The following is a 20787-nucleotide window of genomic DNA, read 5'->3' as shown; positions in this document are numbered from 1 at the left end:
ATGGGAAACACTAAGGCCCCGTTTGTTAAATCTGAAGTCTAAAGCCTGAATCTGAAATCTGAAGCTGAATCTGAAATCTGAAGCTTGAATATGAAATCTGAAGTCAAAAAACTTGTTTGGTAATTATGGCTGAAGTCCGAAAATTAAGTACTGGATGTGAAACAATATGTTCGTTAACAAACATATGAAATGTCTGAAAAATGTTAATTTCACACATTTGCCCCTATCTTCTGTTTGGAAATGTTTTACATTATAAAGAAATTATTTTTTATTAAATGAAAATAAATTTATTCTATTTAATTTGAATAAACTATAAAGTACTTAATAGAAAATTTAAATATCATTATTCATAAAAAAAAAAAAAAGATAAAAAATTAATGATTTACACGTATAAGTGTGGCGACAATTTCTTCATTTTCTGGCCTATTGTTCTAAAACGAGTTCACAAAACGGATGGACAGGGTAGATTTCTCACAAAAGTCAGGGTGGGCCCTATATAGGTTTCCAACGCAGGAACTTCCTGCGAAAGGCTTTCCCACGCATATATGGGTTGGTGTAGACGGGCAATTCTGATAAGGTGAGTAGCCAAATCGCTACTAAAGTGACGTCACCAAGCTCTGTGGACCCCACTATGATGTGTGTGTGTGTTGTATCCATACCGTCCAACCATTTGTAGAGATGGTTTTATGGCATGAGAAAAAGAATTAGATAGACCTAAAGATCTAAAGTTCAAGTGGATCCACCATAGAAAATCGTGAGAGTAGACCCATCGTTGAAACATTTATAAGGGCCACTATGATGTATTTTTTAGATCCAACCTATTCATAAGTTAACATAGAGATCGATGAAGTGAAAACAAAATATAAACTTGATCGGAAACTTCTGTGCTCCTGAGAAGTTTTGAAAGGTGGATTAGGTACTACCCTTCGAGCTCGGGATAGGCAGAGGCTCCGATGGCCACTGAGGGGTCACTGTGATTTATGAGTTTTATCCACACCGTCCATCCATATTTCAATATCATTTTAGATGGCTAAACCAAAAATAAGGCAGATCTAAAGCTCAAGTGGACCACACCACAAGAAACAGTGGTACTAAGGACGCCCACCATTGAAACCTTCTTAGGGTCCACTTTGTCAATTATTTTCCATCCAACCTGTTGATATGATCATTTACAATTGGACATCCAATCTTTTTATTAGGTCATACAGGCCCAGATGAAGGGAAAAAACAAAGATAAGCTTGATCCAAAACTTTTATGGCCCCCAAAAGGTTTTTAATGGTCGACGCTCATTCAACACTGTTTCCTGTAATGTGGCCCAATTGAGATTTTCATATACCTAATGTTTTTGTCCCATACCATGAAATGATTTGAAAAAATAGATGGATGGCATGGATGAAACACATACATCATGGTGGGGCCCACAAAGCACCGATGATCAGCCACTGGCCGGTGGCAGTGGGAGTAGCCAATCCGTTCCCATCTTGGCGGGACAGGGATTTCTTGCTAAAGCCTTCCGCAGGAAGCTCCTGCACCGGAAACCCAAGTGGGCCCACCGTGATTTTTTTTTTTTTGAGAAATCCATACCGTCCATACGTTTTTTGAGATCATTTTAAGGCTTGGGGTAAAATGAGACGGATCCAATACTAAAGTGGGCCGAAAACGTGAGCATTGAACGTCCATTGTTGAAATATTCATGGGGCCAAAGAAGTTTTGAATCGTTCTAATATTTATGTTTTCAGTTCATCTCAGTAGGAATTATGTTAAGAACGGTATAGATGGCATGTAAATATATCTGTCAACCTTAGAAAGTTTTCAACGGTAGGAATTTCCCTACCCACCTTTTCCTTTAACGAAGCTCACTTGAGTATTGGATCCGGCTTATTTTTGGCCCCAATTAATAAAATGATCTCAAAAAATGTATGGACGGGATGGATTTCTCATGAACATCACAGTGGGCCCCACCTAGGTTTCCAGCGCAGGAACTTCCTGCGAAAGGCTTTTGCAAGAATCCGCATCCGTCATGGCGCCTGGGCGGCGTGTTTAACGAGGATGCGGATTGCGTACTATCCCCGCTCTGTAGGCGGGCCCACCGTGATATATTTGTACATCCAAACCGTCAATCCCTTTTCTCAGATTATTTTAAGGCATGAACACAAAAATGAGGCATATCCAATGTTCAAGTGGACCACACCAAATAATAATATTGGTTGCATTAAAATGCACCAGTTGCATTAAATGCAAGATGTAGTCCATATGATCGTTGGATCTGCCTCATTTTTGTTTACATGCCTTAAAATAATATGAGAAAAGGGATAGAGAGTTTGGATGTATAGATACATCAAGGTGGGCCGCCCATAGAACTGCCCGTTCGGAGCAGTACGCGTCCGTTGTACCAACGGTTCCATCGTTGAAACCTTTCTAAGGGCCACTGTGATGTTTTTTTACCATCCAACCTATTCATTAGGTCATGTAGACGTGGATGAAGTGAAAACACAAATATCAGCTTGATCTGAAACTTCTCCAGCTCTCAATAAGTTTTTAACGATGGACGTTCAATCCCCACCTTATGGTCCAATTAGTCATTGGACCTGCTTCTTTTATTGGATCACATCTTAAATTACTTGAAAAAGTTGACAGACGGTGTGGATCAAACACATAAATCATGGTGGGGGCATAAAGAAGGTTTACAGGTTAAAGTTTCATTTTATATTGCGCATAAAATTTCCGTAGTAACTTAAAAATGGGTACTTTTGGAAGAAAAAAAATTTGTTTAATGAAAAATCACGTAGCGCATTCTGCGTTCTCCATTAAGTTAGACTCCTATCACGGAAAGAATTCAGTAAAAAACAACTTACCGCTTTCCGTCTTCCGCGTTAACAACGCATTAACAAACACCACTAAACACGAAAATTTTTCCCCATTCCGCGTTAAGTGCAAAAATTCAGCGTTAACAAACACGGCCTAAGTATGATATTGAGAAGTACTCAGGGAAAAGTAATTTTAAGTTATGAAAAATTAAGATGATTAGTCTATTAACTAAAAAAGATGAAGATATGGCTCTTGAGGAGCAACCACCGTCTATGAGTGACGAAGACTAGAATACTTTTGATAAAAACACATTATCCTCTCTCCGATCGTGTCTCGCAGATGAGGTTCTCTACAATGTTCTGAGAGAAAAAACCGCACCGAGTTTGTGGGTAAAGTTATAGGACTCTTATGTTAAAAAATCCACTAAAAATCGCCTATACTTGAAGCCGTGGTTGTTCGACTTCATAATGGCAAAAGGTGGAGATATGGGGGCTTACATCAGTAGTTTTAATAAATTGATTTACAAGTTACTAGACATGGAGGAAGTGGTCAAAGATGAAGATCAGACATGTATGTTATTGAATTCTCTTCCGGCATCGTATGAGTCATTCAGGGACTCCTTGCGCATCAAAAAAAAGTCTATGAATGTGGACATTATTATCTCATCCATTCAAGGGAAGGCCATGAGAAATATAAACGGCGGCATAGGGACATTTTTTGATGCACTGCTTACAAGAGGCATGAATACTGAGCAAGGTACAGGATCTTCGAGACCTTTATCCAAATCCAAGGGCAAGGGCAAAGAAAAATTAAAGTGCTAGAACTGTGGGATGACTAGACACATGAAGAAGAATTGTACAAATCCTAAATTAAAGAAAGAAAACTCAGAGGCTTCTTCCAAGGAGGCCAATATTGTCACATCTAATGAAGAGACAGGTGAAGGTGATGTTCTGTCTGTGTCTATGATCGGACACTTGCATGACGATCGTAGATACAAATGGATCCTTAACATAAGAACTTCATATCACATGACTCCTCATCAGAGTTGGTTCGTCAGTTCCAAAGAGTACAAAGATGGACAGGTCTTTATGGGCAATTATAATAGCTGTAATGTTATGGCCATGGTACGGTGCACATCAAGATGTTTGATGGGATGGAGTGTACCTTGACTGATGTCAGGCACGTTCCTGATATGAAAAAAAGTTTAATTTCTTGGTGCACTCGAGGTTATAGGGTGCAAGTTCACCGGCGTCAATCGTGTCCTTAAAGTATCAAAACAGGCACTCGTGGTTATGAGAGCGCATTGGCACAGAAACCTTTATAGGTTGATTAGAAGAACTTCAGTAAAGTGAAGCAGTAGTAATTATTACGGATTCCATGTATGCATGTATGTGGCATGCTCGTTTGGCCCACATGAGCGAGCGGGGCATGAATGTACTCTTTAATTGATGTTTGATTCTAACTTTTAATAATTCTGATTTAGATATATGCGAGCATTGTATATATGGTAGACAATAGATTATCTTTTAAATATGAAAAATATGTATGTAAAAGAGTACTTGATTATGTGCAGTCTAACGTATGGGGGTCATTGCCAGAGGTTTCCATTGGAGGGTCATCATGGTTTGTCTCATTTATTAACGATTACTTCCGAAAAGTTTGAGTTGACTTCATGAAACATATATCCGAAGTTTTCACCATATTCAGACAATGGAAGATAATAGTGAAAAAATAATCAGGTTGAAAAATAAAGGTTTTAAGGACTGATAATGGTAGAGAATTTACATCCACTGAGTTTAATAAATATTGCAAAGATGAAGGGATTATTAGGCATAACACTATGTGTCATACGCCTGAACAAAACATGTGGCTGAACAGATGAATCAGAGTCTCTTGAAAATGGTGTTCATAACCCCAAGTGTAGGGTCACGATGTAGTAATAATCTCGATAAGACAGAGGTCAAATCCACAGGGACTGAACTTGTACGTTTCTGAAATTAAGTAAAATTAGAATTAGAAGAAGATGAAAACTTAATTCTGAATATTTTGAGAGAGTAATTATGAATAGATTAATTAAAAACTAATAAATTTAAAGGTGGGAAATAGGGTGCTAAGGATCCACTTGTAGGTTCTCAGGATGCTACCTTGCTTAATTCAAGGACACAATTGGAATCAGAGTCCTATCCTATCCAATTAGTAAGAAGAGATTTATCCGATCTCTAAACTTCTCGTGGATCCAATCATCAATGGATGAGAGTTGTGAGGATTTGAAAGTGATTTCATCACATAACCATGCCCAAGAGACAAGGCAAACAACAGGATTTATCAATCCCACAACCAATCATAAGAGAATTGTGAAGGTTAGGAAGGATTTCATCATCCTACCATGCCCAAGGGATGTGGTGATCAATGAGACTTACTAATTTCACAATCTCATTTTAGAAAAAGAAGATATTCAAAGCTATTATAGATCTATTGTAATTTGTTACAAAAAACTATTAAAAATTAAAAATATTCCTTATAATCAAAGTAGAATCCAAGAGAGTTCAACAAAACATAAATCAAAACAAAGCAAACATCCTAATCAAGCTAAAAGCTTGACCTCTTAACCCTAACTAAGAGGTTTAGCCAACCATATACATATTTGAACTAGAAATCTTAACAAAACAAAAAGATCAACTAAGGAAGAAGAAGAAAACTCTTGGATGTCGGCTCCACCCTTTTACTCCACTCCTCCAACCCTAGAAGATGCCTAGGGATGCACTGGGGACTTCTATTTATAATTGTGCATCACCTCCTTTCATACCAAGTTGGAAAATTCTGGAAACCACCTCAAATATATGCAGTCCGTGCAACATCTATGTAACCCTCGACTGGTCGAGGACAACCTTTGATTGGTCGAGGGCCACCTTCAACTGGTCGAGGATGATATGAATTTAGAGGATTTTGTCAGAGTTCGAGTAGAGGAATCTTCAATTAGTCGAGGAACTAGTCGAATGAGGTAGATTTTTAGGGTTCCTTTTCTTCACTTCAAGTCTTCAATGCTCTTTATTCCTCACTTGGTTTTCTTGGATCTTTGGCATTAAATTCTTTATTTTTAGTCTTCTAGGATCCATCCTTTGCTTAGTGATTCTTGAGTGTTAAATCCATGCTTTTAGCATCATTTACTTGGTGATTCATTTTTGGTCTTCTAGGATCCATCCCAAAACTCATCATCAGCTCTCTCCCCATGCCTTATAAACTAATCATGGCTCATGCTCACCTCATCTTATACATGCATCCAATGCACATCTTGATTTGTGCTACAACACTTCAAACAACCAATTGTAACATTTCACTTCATCATCCATCATGCATCACTTACAACCCATAACCCTTATCCATCCATTAGTGATTGCATGTCTAGATTTCTTCCACCTTAGCTAATGCATTCTTAGAACCATCCACCTCATCCATCCACTACCCATACCATACATCACATTCCACCTCACTTTTAGTACCAATAAGATCCCATAAAATTGCCACATTATCTTGCCCCCTCAACCCCTAATTCCTTATATACGAGTAGGAGCTCTCTTGCACTTATTCTTTTCCTATACTTAGAAAAATTCTAAGATTTTAAGAGAGAGTGAGAGAGAGAGAGTGGGACCAAGGTGTGGCCCACCATTGATCCAAGAGGGAGTGGACCACACATCATCATCTAACCATCCATCCATTAAGGTGAGTCTACACCCCTCCTCCTATCCTCCTCATCCTCCTCTTTCTTCCTCTTTTTATTTTCTTGATATGTGTGGGTCCCACTGGTGTGGAGTTCTCGTGTGCATGTATTTATGGCTATGGTAGACAGCAAAGTAGCCCATGTCAGTATGGTCCACCATGATGAACATCATATCCACACCCTTCACATGTAATCCTTTTTTTTTTTTTGTATTTGGACAGCAGGTTCTAAAAATCATATAAAATCGACCATGCTAAGATCAAAGATGAAACTTGGGAATAATATGAATCACAATATGAACTAACTCTGGAGCAAATTTCATAGCCATCCAATGGTCCAATCATCTGTAACATCATGTATGATTCCGATTTGCCTAAAACAGACCCATTTTCAACTTTTTTAATGAATGTATTAAAAATATATGTTCTGTTGGATTTGTAGAAAATTAAACCAGTTTTCCAACAGTATATAATAAGCCTCAATCGGAGTTCGGACGGCTGAGATCTTGGCCTTATATGAAAGATGTATTTGGGGGCTTGTTATGACCATTCTTGTGTGGTCGATATCCGGGATTCCAACGGTCAAATGTGTTTGATATTTGCTCTAAACTTACTTGAGTTAGTTAATAATCATATGTATAGTCCCTATCGTCAGATTCTTTCATGATAAAATTTAGAAAATTCTAAACCAACAGATACTTTTGTAAAGATAAATCTTAAATTGTTTTATATGGTCCAGATGGATCCAAGGCTCTGTATGGTTGGAAATCTATATACATCCTAAATGATGTATTACTAAACCATCCAGTGGATCAAATTTTCCAATAGAGAATCTGATCATAGAGATTTGATTAATATATTTCATGTACTACTAGATGTGTACGTTGGATATATGTTGTACATAACATTTATCCTCTTATTAACCCACTTGGGTGTGAGATCACTTGTGATTTATGCATTTTATGAGTTCTTCCAATCTGAAAACCATGTATATTTTTGTGTGTTTCTTATTTATGGTTTGTTAACATGTGGGCCCCACTTGCCATTGGATCTATTTCATTTCCTTTGCACTTTCTGTTTGATGAAATTTTCCAAGTACTTGACGGTATTGCATGTATGCCTCTTTGACACCTTGTAATGGGCCCTACACTCTCTAGTTAAGGGTCCCACGTTGGGGATGTTTAATCCTTATATAAGTGAGCTAAGATGTCCCACCTTTTTGTTAGGAATGATTCCCTAAGTGTTTGGAAATTGGGCCTTAAGTTGTCACAAACCCCATTTCTGAAAATTGTCTTATTATTTGTGTTTTGTACCAACTTTGGGCCTCTGTAGTGGACCACACGCTAGAGATATGAATAGGCCACCACTTGGAACCTTCAACTTATACAAATGAATAGATAAATAATATTTTGCTCGGGCTAAATCAGACCTCACATGATTAGGGAGTGGATCCTAAAATGTGGTCAGACATGGTTGTGTAGAAAATTATGTGCAGAAAATCAAAATACCTATGTTTGGCCCTATACCAAATATTATTTGTACACAACCAGTTGGTCCCAACTCATAGTTTTTGAAGTAAATATATAGTACAACCAAGTTCACCTGATGGGACACTGAAATGTGGTCCCTTGTGATCTTGGGACATGTTCAAAATTGGGCCAAAACTAATTTTGCAATGTGTTTCCTGCACATTTCCTCCAAGTATCCTTGTTTGGGACATCACTGTAAATTGTATACACCCAACCAATGAGGCCCACCTTATACCTTTTAAAGCCCACATAGATCTACCAGATGGATCCTTCCTTTCACCAGATGTGGGTTCCATATGATCATAAATCTGAATTAAAGATGGCCAGAAACCAACATTTGCGCAAAAATTTGTTTGATATAAAATTTATGTGGGGCCACATTAGTGGGTCGACCACCTTCCTAAAGCATTTAACGCAACACTTAAACTCTGAAAAAAATAACTTTAAGATATTATTGGGCTTAAAAACCTTAAGTGGGCCATCTAGTATGGGCCTTACCTTTCATGTAATGAGGTACACCTAACATGTTTTGTAAATGGGTGTTGTATAACTTGTAAAGTATTTAGTGGACAGTTCTTATTGTCCAAATATTCTCTTAAGATATAGGTGGCTTTGGGCCCATCTAAATGATGCAACCCTAAGGCCCAACACTAAGAGAAATCATTAGGAGTGAGAAGTCCACAATGGTAACCTTCCTTGAGCCCGTTGGGCAGGCCCATTGCCCACTGGGTATCGTGCCTTGTATACTACCTCTAGTCAAGCGGACCACGCTTAGAGAGGCTTATTTTGGAATGCATAAACTGGATAATTGGGCTTTTCTTGGTTTGTTGTGTATGTGGCTAGTGGGCTCATACACAAAAAAAAGTATGTGGCTAGTGGGCCCAATATGATATATGTCATGAAAGATGTTAACATGTTATCCTTTATGTTTGAGATTGTGCATTATTTCTAGTTGGTGAAATGTATGGGGCCCACTTAGTTGTGGAAGTAGATCCACACCATTGAAAGCATTGTGGTTAGACATTTATGACCTTGGGTTAGCTTATTGATTCACTAAGTGGGACTCACACTTGACCTATACGACCCCATGCCTTGCATGTAGTTCAAGTCCAGTGTGGAAGTCATACTAGGTAGGATGCACTTAGTGATGGGTGAGATGATGATACATGAATGGTAACGTGATAATGATGATTATGAGTTGTTGGTTGAAATGATAGATATGATTTAATGGATGGTGAATTATAGCATATGCATTGATGATGGATAGGTAATTATTTATAGTACTTATGACATTGTTTATGTTAATCATGAAGTGAAAATAATCCGCATGGCAATGATGATGATACGCACACACACACATGATGACAAAACATGTTAGTTGAGTACCATACTTGATATCAAGGTGATAATAATACACGTATTGATAATGTGGATAAGAAAACTATATTTTACTTGATGCGTGGATAATGATAAATAAATGATGTTGGTGGACGTAAGGATAACCTTATGCATGATAGACAACTAATGCCTAGGGCATGTATAATGATAGTATTGGACAATGGCCATGATATTGATGATGCATGTGAATCCCTATATGCTATGTACTCTATGCACATGATTGCATGATATATGTTATGAGGATAAATTTGATGTTGAATGATGTCTATGATAATGATGATACGTGTTAGAACTTGTATACCACCATAACCTATGCACCTCATGTATGTGTGTGTTATAGGACCCTGGTGGCCATTTGTTAGGTATTCACAAGAGGTATAGGGCCTCAGTGTGCTATTGAAGACAATTAAATATATGGACCCTCACGTCACTTTAGCTATTCTTCTGTTTAGGCCCATTATTGTTTATATCTGATACTCATGTTAGTGTACCTAGTCTAGTAGGACACACTGAGAATATGCTTAGTATAGCATTATGATACATGCCCGCACGCATCATTTGCATGCTTATTATAAGGAGTGATTGATCATAACATGTGCCATTGGGCTGGTTGTTTATGGGACTCCCTAAGAGACGGAGTTGCCACACATGAGCGATAGTACGCACAGGTTTAATGCATGACTGGATAGTATGACTCATGCATCTTGCATTTTGTGTGACATGATCACTATACACCCTAGCGACAATAGGGCTGTAACCTCCATAGGCATATCATGGATGGCAGGATTGGACACCAAAAATGTTTTGGTTTGATACATGGGGCGTCATAGATGTCCCTTGGTGAAAGTCCCTAAACCCTTATGTTACGTAGAGGATGCTACAACGTCGAGACCGAGTAGATGCATGAGTGCATGAGGGCCGTATACTAGTAGGTCGCATCTCCCACTGTGTCATGGTCGGTTGGAAGGGGGTGTGGCCTTATCCGCCCGAGTGAGGGGACTTTAAGCTAGGCTGAGTTTGACCAGCTCGTAAATGGGTTTACTACCGACGTGCCGAGTAGATATTGGCAGACTACTGGCTAGGTGGGTAGTGAGGTCTCTTCCACTTGTATGGTTGTGCATCCAGATGAGGTAGCGATCTAGTGTATAGTGCACTAGACCTCGGTGATATTCCAAAGATGAACTGTACTAATATATGGATCTTGATAAGGATTAGCATACTTATGATTACATCTTGTATATGACATTGGCCACGTAGGCCTTGCACCACATAACCTTGGTATGACTGACAGCATTGTACTAAACCGTAGTGATATCCCGGAGATGTACAGTACTGATATTGTGACGCCCCGTCACTGTCGCACACATGAGCAGGCACACATGGGCGGGTTGGCAGACTACTATGCATACGGTGGGCTGGAACCTTGTCCCACATCGAAAATGTTGTGGTGGTTATATGTGGACTTACTGAGTAGGAGTTGCGTACTTAGCATCTGACTCATTCATTCATTCACTATCCACTCGGGCTGGTGGTGCTCAACTAAATCATTATGTGTACCTTCGTAATGGCCATGACTTCGATTGGGTACACGACTAACCTGAGATCAGGAGTTTACCACATTAAGTCTAGCTATCCAAATTTAGGTATGAGACTGGTTTGGATAGAAGTCCCTTGTGATGAACCCCACAGCTTGCGATACCACGTATGATCATCCCGACTACACACTCTAGCTTTGCCATTGTCCTTCCATCGTATGCCATATAGTAGAAAATGAAATTTGATTATCTTGTTCATGATGATTGGCTATTTTAATGATTCATGGTTGCTTGTTGAGTGGCATGTGTATTATTGATGTCATGTTCATGATAACCTATATAGTTATACGACATGCTGGATTGATAACCTACTCACCTATGATAACATGACTGGTTGATAATATGCCTATGGTTGTTTTGGATGTCTTTACGGGAGTACCCTGATAAGATGTGTTTTACTCCCGGCACGCAGTAGACTCACGAGCCATGGTTTGCTCATATGTATGACTTACACTTTTTTATGATGCATATAAGAGCTGTTGAAGTTTGCTATTGTTTCCTTCATTACTGTTGAGCTGGTGCACCATATTATGTGTGACATGTCGAATAGGTTCGTCTCTTCAATATGCGTTGATACCATTTACAAAACGTCTAACTGCCTAAACAGATTAACTTTTAAAAAAATTCACACTAAAAATCCTCCGTGTTGGACCCAAAGATCGAAATCTGGTATATGGGTGTCGAGAGTCGAGAATGGGATACTGTGGAGGATGTCAACGCCAGATTCAACGATTGAAAATTTTGTGATCCCAGTTTTCGAGGTTTGGGTGTCACACATTCAAGATGAAAGATTTAAGGGCTGCAAAGAGGGTTCTTGGCATAGATATTCATATAGACAGGAAGAGGAGCAGACTTTGGTTATCACAAGCAGAATACCTTGAAACCCCAAGATCAATTCGAGATGAAAGATCTAGGGATTGCAAAGAAGGTTCTCTGCATAGATACTCATAGAGACGGTAAGAGGAGTAGACTTTGGTTATCATAGGTAGAATAACTTGAAAAGGTGTTGATCAAGTATGGGATGGACCAAGCAAAACTAGTGAGCGTTCCCCACGCGGTTCACTTCAAGCTTTCTTCAGAATAATGTCCCAAAATAGATGAGGAAAAGCAGGATACGTCTCATGTGCCTTATTCAAATGTGGTTGGTAGTTAAATGTATGTCATGGTTTATACGACACCGGATATTTTACAGGTAGTCGGTGTTGTGAGCAGATATATGTCAAACCTTGCAAGCAACATTGGGAAGCAGTGAAATGGCTATTTCGATACATTCAAGGTACAAAAGACTACGTCTTAACTTTTGAGAAGAAAGGAGCAAAGTTGGTTAGGTATGTGGATTTAGACTACCCAGGCAGTGTGGATTCTAGAAAGTTCACTTCAGGTTACTTGTTTATACTAGCGGGTGGATCAATTAGTTGGATGTCAAAGCTTTAGTCTGTGGTGGCTCTTTCCACATCCGAAGCAGAGTATATGGTAGTAACGGAAGCATTTAAGGAAGGTGATTGGTTGAGAGGCATGATAAATCAGTTGGGGCTTCAGTAGGAGGTCGTGTTGGTTAATTGTGACAGTGAAAGCGCTATAAATTTGGCTAAAAATTCAGTTTATCAATCTCGTACTAAACACATTGATGTTCATCACCACTTTATTCAATAGGTGCTTGAAGAAGGAGGCATGACTCTGAAGAAGATTTACATCAACATGAATCTAGCGGACATACTCACCAAGGTCATTCCTACAGAGAAGTTCAAGTTCTGTGCAACTTCTCTAGGCTTGGTGATGGTGTAAAAGGAAACGGAGTGTGCATGAGAAGCGTTGATGGAGCTATGATGTAAGGCAGAGATAAGAGAAGAGGACAAGAAGTTACATGTTTGATGATTGAAGACATGGTGGAGATTATTGTATTTGATGTCTTAAATCGAGTCAGATACAGGGTTTGTTGATGTCATTGACAGCCTGTTCGTATCACCTTCGATGACATCAAACAGTTCTTGATCCTATCGATGTTTTCTAGATTTTCTTCAGTTGGTCGTTGGACAAACTGAGCACTTTTTCGATCAGTGTTCAATGCCATTGAGAATTTCTGAAAAATCATGTTTTGTCTCTGGACAGTTGAGGTGTTAGTTTCATGCCATCGACAGGTGTTCGATGCCATCGAAGGATTAGTTTCAATGCCATCGATAGATTCTGCATAGATTTTATGTGGGATTTGTTTCCGATTTCGTTTGGGATTCTTTCCAAGGCTATATATATATATGTATGGGTGTAAACAAGATTGAGAGGTATTCTGAGGGTTTCTAAATAGTTCTAGGATTTCAAAGGGGTGTAGCAAGGGTGAGATTCAAGGTTGTTCGAATCGGGTAAGCCTTTACTTTTTGTAATTTCTACTTTCATAGTGAATTTTCTGTTGCTTTGTGCTATGGTTTTTTCTTGAAAGGATTTTTCCACATTAAATCGTTGTGTTCTCTTTGTGTTTTCTTGGTGCTTTTTTATTACTATCCTAAATTCATCTCTGTGTGCTTTCATGATCACCCAATACACTTTAATTAGTATTCTTACCTTATTAAAGTAAAATTGAGAGACTAAATTTCCTGTAACAAGGTTAAGAGGAGCCCCTTTAATCGTTAGTTATATGGGCTCATTATAATGTCCATTGGCTCATGTTAGTAAATGGTTTTTATATATATATATATATATGTATATATATATATGTATATATATATATATATGTATATATATATATGTACATATATATATATATATATATATATATATATATATATATATATATATATATATATATAAGACATTAGATGAACTTATTCAGGAGATTAGATGAATTATACAAGAGATTATATGAACTTACAGACATGAGAACCCTTGTCAAAACCCTAGCCTCATTCTAGAATAAGCATCTCCAAGAAGGTTTCAAAGGTGGGTATCTAGTTTCCATTGTTTCCCCTTGAGCTTTGAATTTGCTTGTTTGTTGAACCAGAGTTATATTATTGGGAAACCATACACATTTCCTTTCTATATGTTAATTAATGGGATTAGTAATATAAAAATTAATGGATAGTAATCACTTCCAACACTAGCGGGTAAATAACTAAATAAGGTACAAGAGACATATTTTTACATGGAAAGCCCTTCCATGTGAAGAGAAAAAACCTCGAGTCATAATATAGCAAAATCCATTAGTATAATAATAGATGATATAAGTTTTCTTTTGTCTCGACTAGCGGATTCCAACATCAAAATAACAACTTCTTTTTAATACACAAATTTATCACCAAAGATCAGTACAAGTAAATGAGATAGAAACTTTCTCATCAATCCAAGATGGAATAAAGAACGAAAAAAAGGGATCCAATGTTATGGATCACCACATGTGTAAGACCCATATCTTAGCCCGTACTATTCCGTATGCTTCTGCATGCCTCTTAGTAAAATTTCAGTGACCCGCGATTTGTTATTGATGTTTGTGCGTGACCCTAAGTCATATCTTGAATTCTAGAGTCGGTTCGACTCGAGACTTGTACCCTAGCAACCGCACCGTCGCAGCAGTTCCGACGCCGCGTCTCGTACGTCGATGCGATACCTAGGCCAGGAGATGTGGGCACGCGTTCAGTTTAAGAAAAATGCTGCGCATTTGTAAAACCCTAGAGAACATGTCAAATCAATCATCAATCAATCAAGTACCAACACCCATTCCCAAGTACAACACCCCACCCCTAAAGTCAACACTCTCTTACAACCAAGTATACATCCATCACCCATCACCCATCTCTCACCCATCACACCCTATCACTCATCCATCCATCTCTCTCTTACAACCTCTCTCTCTTATCTCCCAAGCAACCCAATCACCCAATGTCCATGGCTTCCATGGAGAAGCTAGTGTGGCCCCACCTTCCTACCTCCCATCTCCACCATCCAAGCTTCATCTCGACCGTTGAAGTGCATTCCATGGAGCTCTAGGGCGCATCAGTGGGAGAAGAAGTCTAAGAAGACGATCGGTGGGTGATTTTATTATTTGATTCGTGATTTGAGGGCCCACATATGTGGGACCCATCTTGATGTATGTGTTGTATCAACGAGGGACCCATAGTGGTGGGGTCCCTCCGCTACTCCGATCTCCATCACGTTTCTCCCTCTACTTTTTTCTCTCTTTCTTTCTTTTATGGTAAGGATGAGGTTTGTGGCCCACACGTGGACCCACCTTGGCATGTATATTTCATCCACGTCGTTCGTACATGGGTCATCCGGACCGTCCAGCAGGTGGGACGACCTGCTGTCCTATTGTGGCAGGCCCATCTAAAGGGCAAACATAAATATCAGCTTGATCTAAGACTGTGAGGCTCACCCGGGTGGACCCCACTGTGATGTATGGGTTTTATCCCCACCATTCAACTTCAACAGTCCAGATCTCAACAGGTTGTGGGCTGCACTGCAACAGTAGCAACACTGTCCCCTGTTGACTGCCTGGATGTAGGAAAACACAACTGTCAGCTTGATTCATAACTATAGTGGGCCACGTTGAAGTGGACCCACTCTGATATTTGTATTTTATCCTCACCGTCCATCTGTGAACAATGGGATGGGGGCAGAATGGCTGGTATACCTCACTCCAGCTAGTTGTTGTTTGGGCATCAGTGGGTCCCACCAGCTACTGCTGCTCCAACCTCAGTAATTTCTATGGGCCCCACGCAGCATGCAGCTACTACTGCTCCAACATCAGCAAGTTCTGTGGGTGCTGATCATGAGGCATGTTTTATATCCACGCCATCCAGACCATCCATCATCTGGACGGTGGATGTGGAACACCTCATGTCTAGTCCCTGGACGTGGGACACCACCAGGACGTATGTATTTTATTCACACTGTCCTCACATGTGGGGCCACCATGCTGTATGTTTTGATCCAGCACCATCCACCTGTCACATGTACAGTACACCTTGATGTATGTACTTTACCTACATCGTCCAGCTGGATAGTGCTAGACGTTACTGGACAGTGCTGTAGAGCCCACACTGATGTATGGATCTGATCCACACTGTCCACGTAGGGGCGGTGGGGCCCTGATGAGGTGGTCGTTCACGTTGGACGTGACCCACCGTGTTGCGGTATTCTATCTGCACTGTCCAGTACAAAGGCCTGGACGGTGAGATCCTCCTTGATGTATGTATTTTATACATACCGTCCATCCCTTTTTATTTTGGGTATGGGACCCACCCACACGTGTTGCATGTGTGGGGTGGGGCCCTACCTTGTTGTATGTATTTTGTACCTACACCGTCCATCTCTGGACTGTGCCATGTGGGCCACTCCTTGATGTATTTATTCCATCCACACTGTCCAGACGTGCTGGACGGTGCTGGACTGTTTGGACGGACCCCGTCATGCTATATGTGATTCCTGATGTATTTTATTCTATATCCACGCTTTCTATCAGGTGGGCCACACTGCAGAAAACAGTGGAGGTTGAACGTCCACCATTGAAACCCTTTTTTGGTCACATAAGTTTTAGATCTATATGAAATTTATTTTCCCTCTTAATCAAGGTCTTTGTGCCATATGATCAGATTGGATGGAGAATATACGTGGGCCCTACCTTGATGTATTTATGACCCATCCATGAAGCCCACCCTAATGTATTTGAGGCCCATTGGTGTAGCCCATTGATGCGACCCACTTGATGTATATGAGGCCCATTGATGCGGCCCACTTGATGTATATGAGGCCCATTGCTGCAGCCCATTTGATGTACATGAGGCTCATCTTGATGCATTTGAGGCCCATGAGCGTGGCCCGTTGTGATGTATCTCCGACCCATACGATTAGTCCCATTGTGATGTGAATTAGGCCCAGGTATGTGGCCCATTGTGATGTATGTGAGGCCCTTGTGTGAGGCCATGGCCCACTATACATTTTGCTCTATGTGGGCCACTCCTTAGGAGCAATGTTGGTTGAATGTCCACGTTGATGGGCAATGTGGTTAAATGTTCACTTGTGACCTTCCCTTAGGCCTCGTTAGGCCCATTCTCATCGATGCCGATTGTCGAGACCGTTTATCGAGGCCAATTATAGATCGATTTCGATTATCGAGGCCGATTATGGAGGCCGATTCCAATTGTCGAGGTCGATTCTGATTGTCGAGGCCAATTGTTGAGGCCGATTCCGATTCCGATTGTTGAGGCTAATTGTCAAGGACGATTCCGATTCTGATTATCGAGGCTAATTGTTGAGGTCGATTCTGATTTTGATTATCGAGACGATTCTGATTTTGATTGTCGAGGCCAATTTTGATTCCGATTATCGAGGCCAATTGTTGAGGTTGATTCCGATTCCGATTATCAAGGCCAATTCCAATTCTGATTGTCGAGGATGATTCCAATTCCGATTGTCAAGGAAAATTATCGACGCCAATTTCGATTATCGAGGTTAATTCCGATTGTCGACGCTAATTCTGATTCTGATTGTCGAGGCCAATTTCGATTCCAATTATTGAGGCCAATTTCAATTCCGATTTCGATTGTCAAGGCCGATTGTTGAGACTGATTCTGACTCCAATTGTCGAGGCCAATTATCGACGCCGATTACGATTGTTGAGGCTGATTGTTGAGGACGATTCCGATTATGATTGTCGAGGCCGATTCCGATTGCCGAGGCCAATTCTGATTATTGAGGTCGATTCCGATTGTCGAGGCCGATTCTGATTATCGAGGCTGATTCTGATTATTGAGGCCGATTCTGACTGTCAAGGCCTATCATCGAGGCCGATTCTGATTATCGAGGCTGATTCCGACTATCGAGGCCTATTCCGACTATCGAGGCCGACCACTGAGGGCGATTCTGATTGCCGAGGCCGATTGATGAGATCCAATGTGATGTATTTGCAGCCGTATTTGAGGCTCATTGTGAAGTATATTCAACCTGTGTTGAAGGCCCATTCTGATGTATATTAAGCCTATGTGTTAAGGCCCATTGTGATGCATTTGAGGGCCAGGTGATGGAGTCCATTGTGATATATATTAGGCCCATAGGAGAGGCCCCATTGTGATGTGTATTAAGCCCTTGAGTGGGGCCCATGGTGTTATATATTAGACCCTTTCTGAGGCCATGGATCCACTATATGTTAGGATCTATGTGGGCCACTCCTTGGGGGTAATATTCGTTAAATGTCCACATTGTTGAGGCCGACTATTGATGCCGATTATCGAGGCCGGTTATTGGTACCAATTATGAGTATGTGACAGCATAACATCATGATACATGCACATACACATCATCTGTATGTTTATTATGAGATGTGGTTGACCATTGCATATGTCATTGGGCTGGTTGTTATGAGAGTCCTTGATAGGCAGAGATTGTCTCACATGAGCGCACAGTATGCGCAGGATTGGTGTATGACTGGATTGTACGACTCATGCATCTTGCATTGTGTGTTGAGATTATTGTACGCACTAGCGACATTAGGGTTGTAGCCTCCATAGGCATATCGTGGATGGCCAGATGGGACACAAGAAATATGTTATTAACATCGGGCTGCCATAAATGGCCCTAGGTGAAAATTTCTAAACCCTCTTGGTACCAAAGGACGCCCTAACATCGAGACCGAGTGGATACATGAGTGCCAAGTGCTGAATATTAGGAGGCCGCTTCTCCCACTATGTTGTGGTTGGTTAGGAGGGGGTGTGGCTTTACTTGCCCGAGGGTAAGGGCCATAACTATATTGAGTTTGACTAGCTCGTGAATGGGTCCGCTATCGACGTGCCGGGTAGATATTGGTTGACTACTGGACAGGCAGATAATGAGGTCTCTTCCACTTGCATGTTCACGCATCAGTGGGCGGTGATTGCATGTAGAGTGTACTAGACCCCGGTGATGATTCCAAAGATGTACAATACTGATTTGTGGAGTAGGAATTGTGTACTCATTCATTCATTCATTCACTATCCATTCGAGCTGGTAGTGCATAACTATTTATTACGTATACCTTCGCAATGGCCAGGATTTCGGTTGGGGCGCACGACTAACCTGAGATTAGGAGTTTAGCACATTGAGTCTGACTATTCAAATTAGGTATGGGATAGGTTTGGATGGAAGTCCCTTGTGATGGACGCCATAGCCTGCGATACTACTTAGTATCATCCTGACTTCCCACTCCAATATGGTTATTCCATTTGCACTGTATATTGCATTACATCCGCAGCATATGGCATTTTGGGTTATTGTATTTATGTATTTATATGGTTTAGAAACGGCTGACGGTATTCATGAACTATCAGGAATTGTATATGCATTGCATCCTCGACATTTGATATTTAGCTCTCTATGATTTTGCATTTACATAGTTAATCCGCATTGCGTACTCTGATATTGTTTGACTCGTGGACTTGTTAGTATTTTCGCTTACTCTGATATTGTATGATTTATGATCTTTCCAGTATTTCCAATATTGTATGATTATGGCATTGTATTGAATACTTGACACTTACCTTGTGCACACACTTACACCACCCTCTAAGCTTTCTATAAGCTTATGCATGATACATGCGTGCAGGTGATATTAGGTTTCAGCAGCATAGAGCTTGGAGCATGTAGCTGACTTCTGGAGCTTTGATTTTGACATATGTATTTCCCTTTCAGCATTGTATTCAAATATTTATATTAGTGGATATGTGATGATGATGTTGCCTTTGTGATCTGTGTAAATTTATGGTTATGCTTATTACGATTAAATATACATTGGAAAATCCTCCTTGTAAGATCCCAGGATCAGAATCTGGCGTATTGATGTTGGGAGCCAAGAATGGGGTACTATGGAGGCTGTCGGCACCGGATTCGGCGATCGAAAATTTTGTAAGCCCAGTTTCAAAGTTTGGGGCATGACAGAAGTTGGTATTAGTGCATAACTTGGGAATACCTGAGGATAACATCACATATCTGCTAATATCTACCCTACACTCTGTGATTGTTGAGAACTTACAATGGTTAGATCCCCGAATTTGAATAACTTAAAGATTTTCTGACATAGCTTCCTACCGTTGAGATTATGAGGCTACATAGTATTCTAATTTCGATCGTTTCTGATCCGAGATCCGAAGATCAGTGGGGTTATCATAGCGTTGATGAGGCGTCTTGAGAGTGGGAGGCTGACATTCGCGAGTGTTATTCTCATCTCTTCGATGTTTGATTATGCCCAATATTGTATCTCTAATGCCATGTTTCCTCATTCTTTTGAGTTCTGCATATAGTGCAAATTTCAAGGACAATTTTTATCAGGAGGGGAGAGTTGTAAGACTCGTATCTTAGCCCATACTGTTTCATAGGCTTCTGCGGTCCTCCCGGTCAAATTTTGGTAATCCGTGATCTTTTATTGGTGTTTACGCTTGACCCTAAGTCGTATCTCGTATTTCAGAGTCGGCTCAACCCAAGACTTGTACCCTAGCGATCACGTCGTCGCCGCGTCTCGCATGCCGATGCGATACCTGAGCCAGGAGATGTGAGCCAGTGTTTAGTTCGAGGAAAATGCCATGCATTTGTAAAACCCAAGAGAAAATGTCAAATCAATCATCAATCAATCAAGTACTAACACCCATCCCCAAGTACAACACCCCTCCCCTAAAGTTAACTCTCTCTTACAACCAAGTACACATCCAACACCCATCACCCATCTCATACCCATCACACCCCATCACTCATCCATCCCTCTCTCTCTTACAACCTCTCCCTCATC

This window comes from Magnolia sinica, chromosome 7, assembly GCF_029962835.1.
Source record: "Magnolia sinica isolate HGM2019 chromosome 7, MsV1, whole genome shotgun sequence".
NCBI lineage: Eukaryota > Viridiplantae > Streptophyta > Magnoliopsida > Magnoliales > Magnoliaceae > Magnolia > Magnolia sinica.
Note: the sequence above shows the minus strand (reverse complement) of the source record.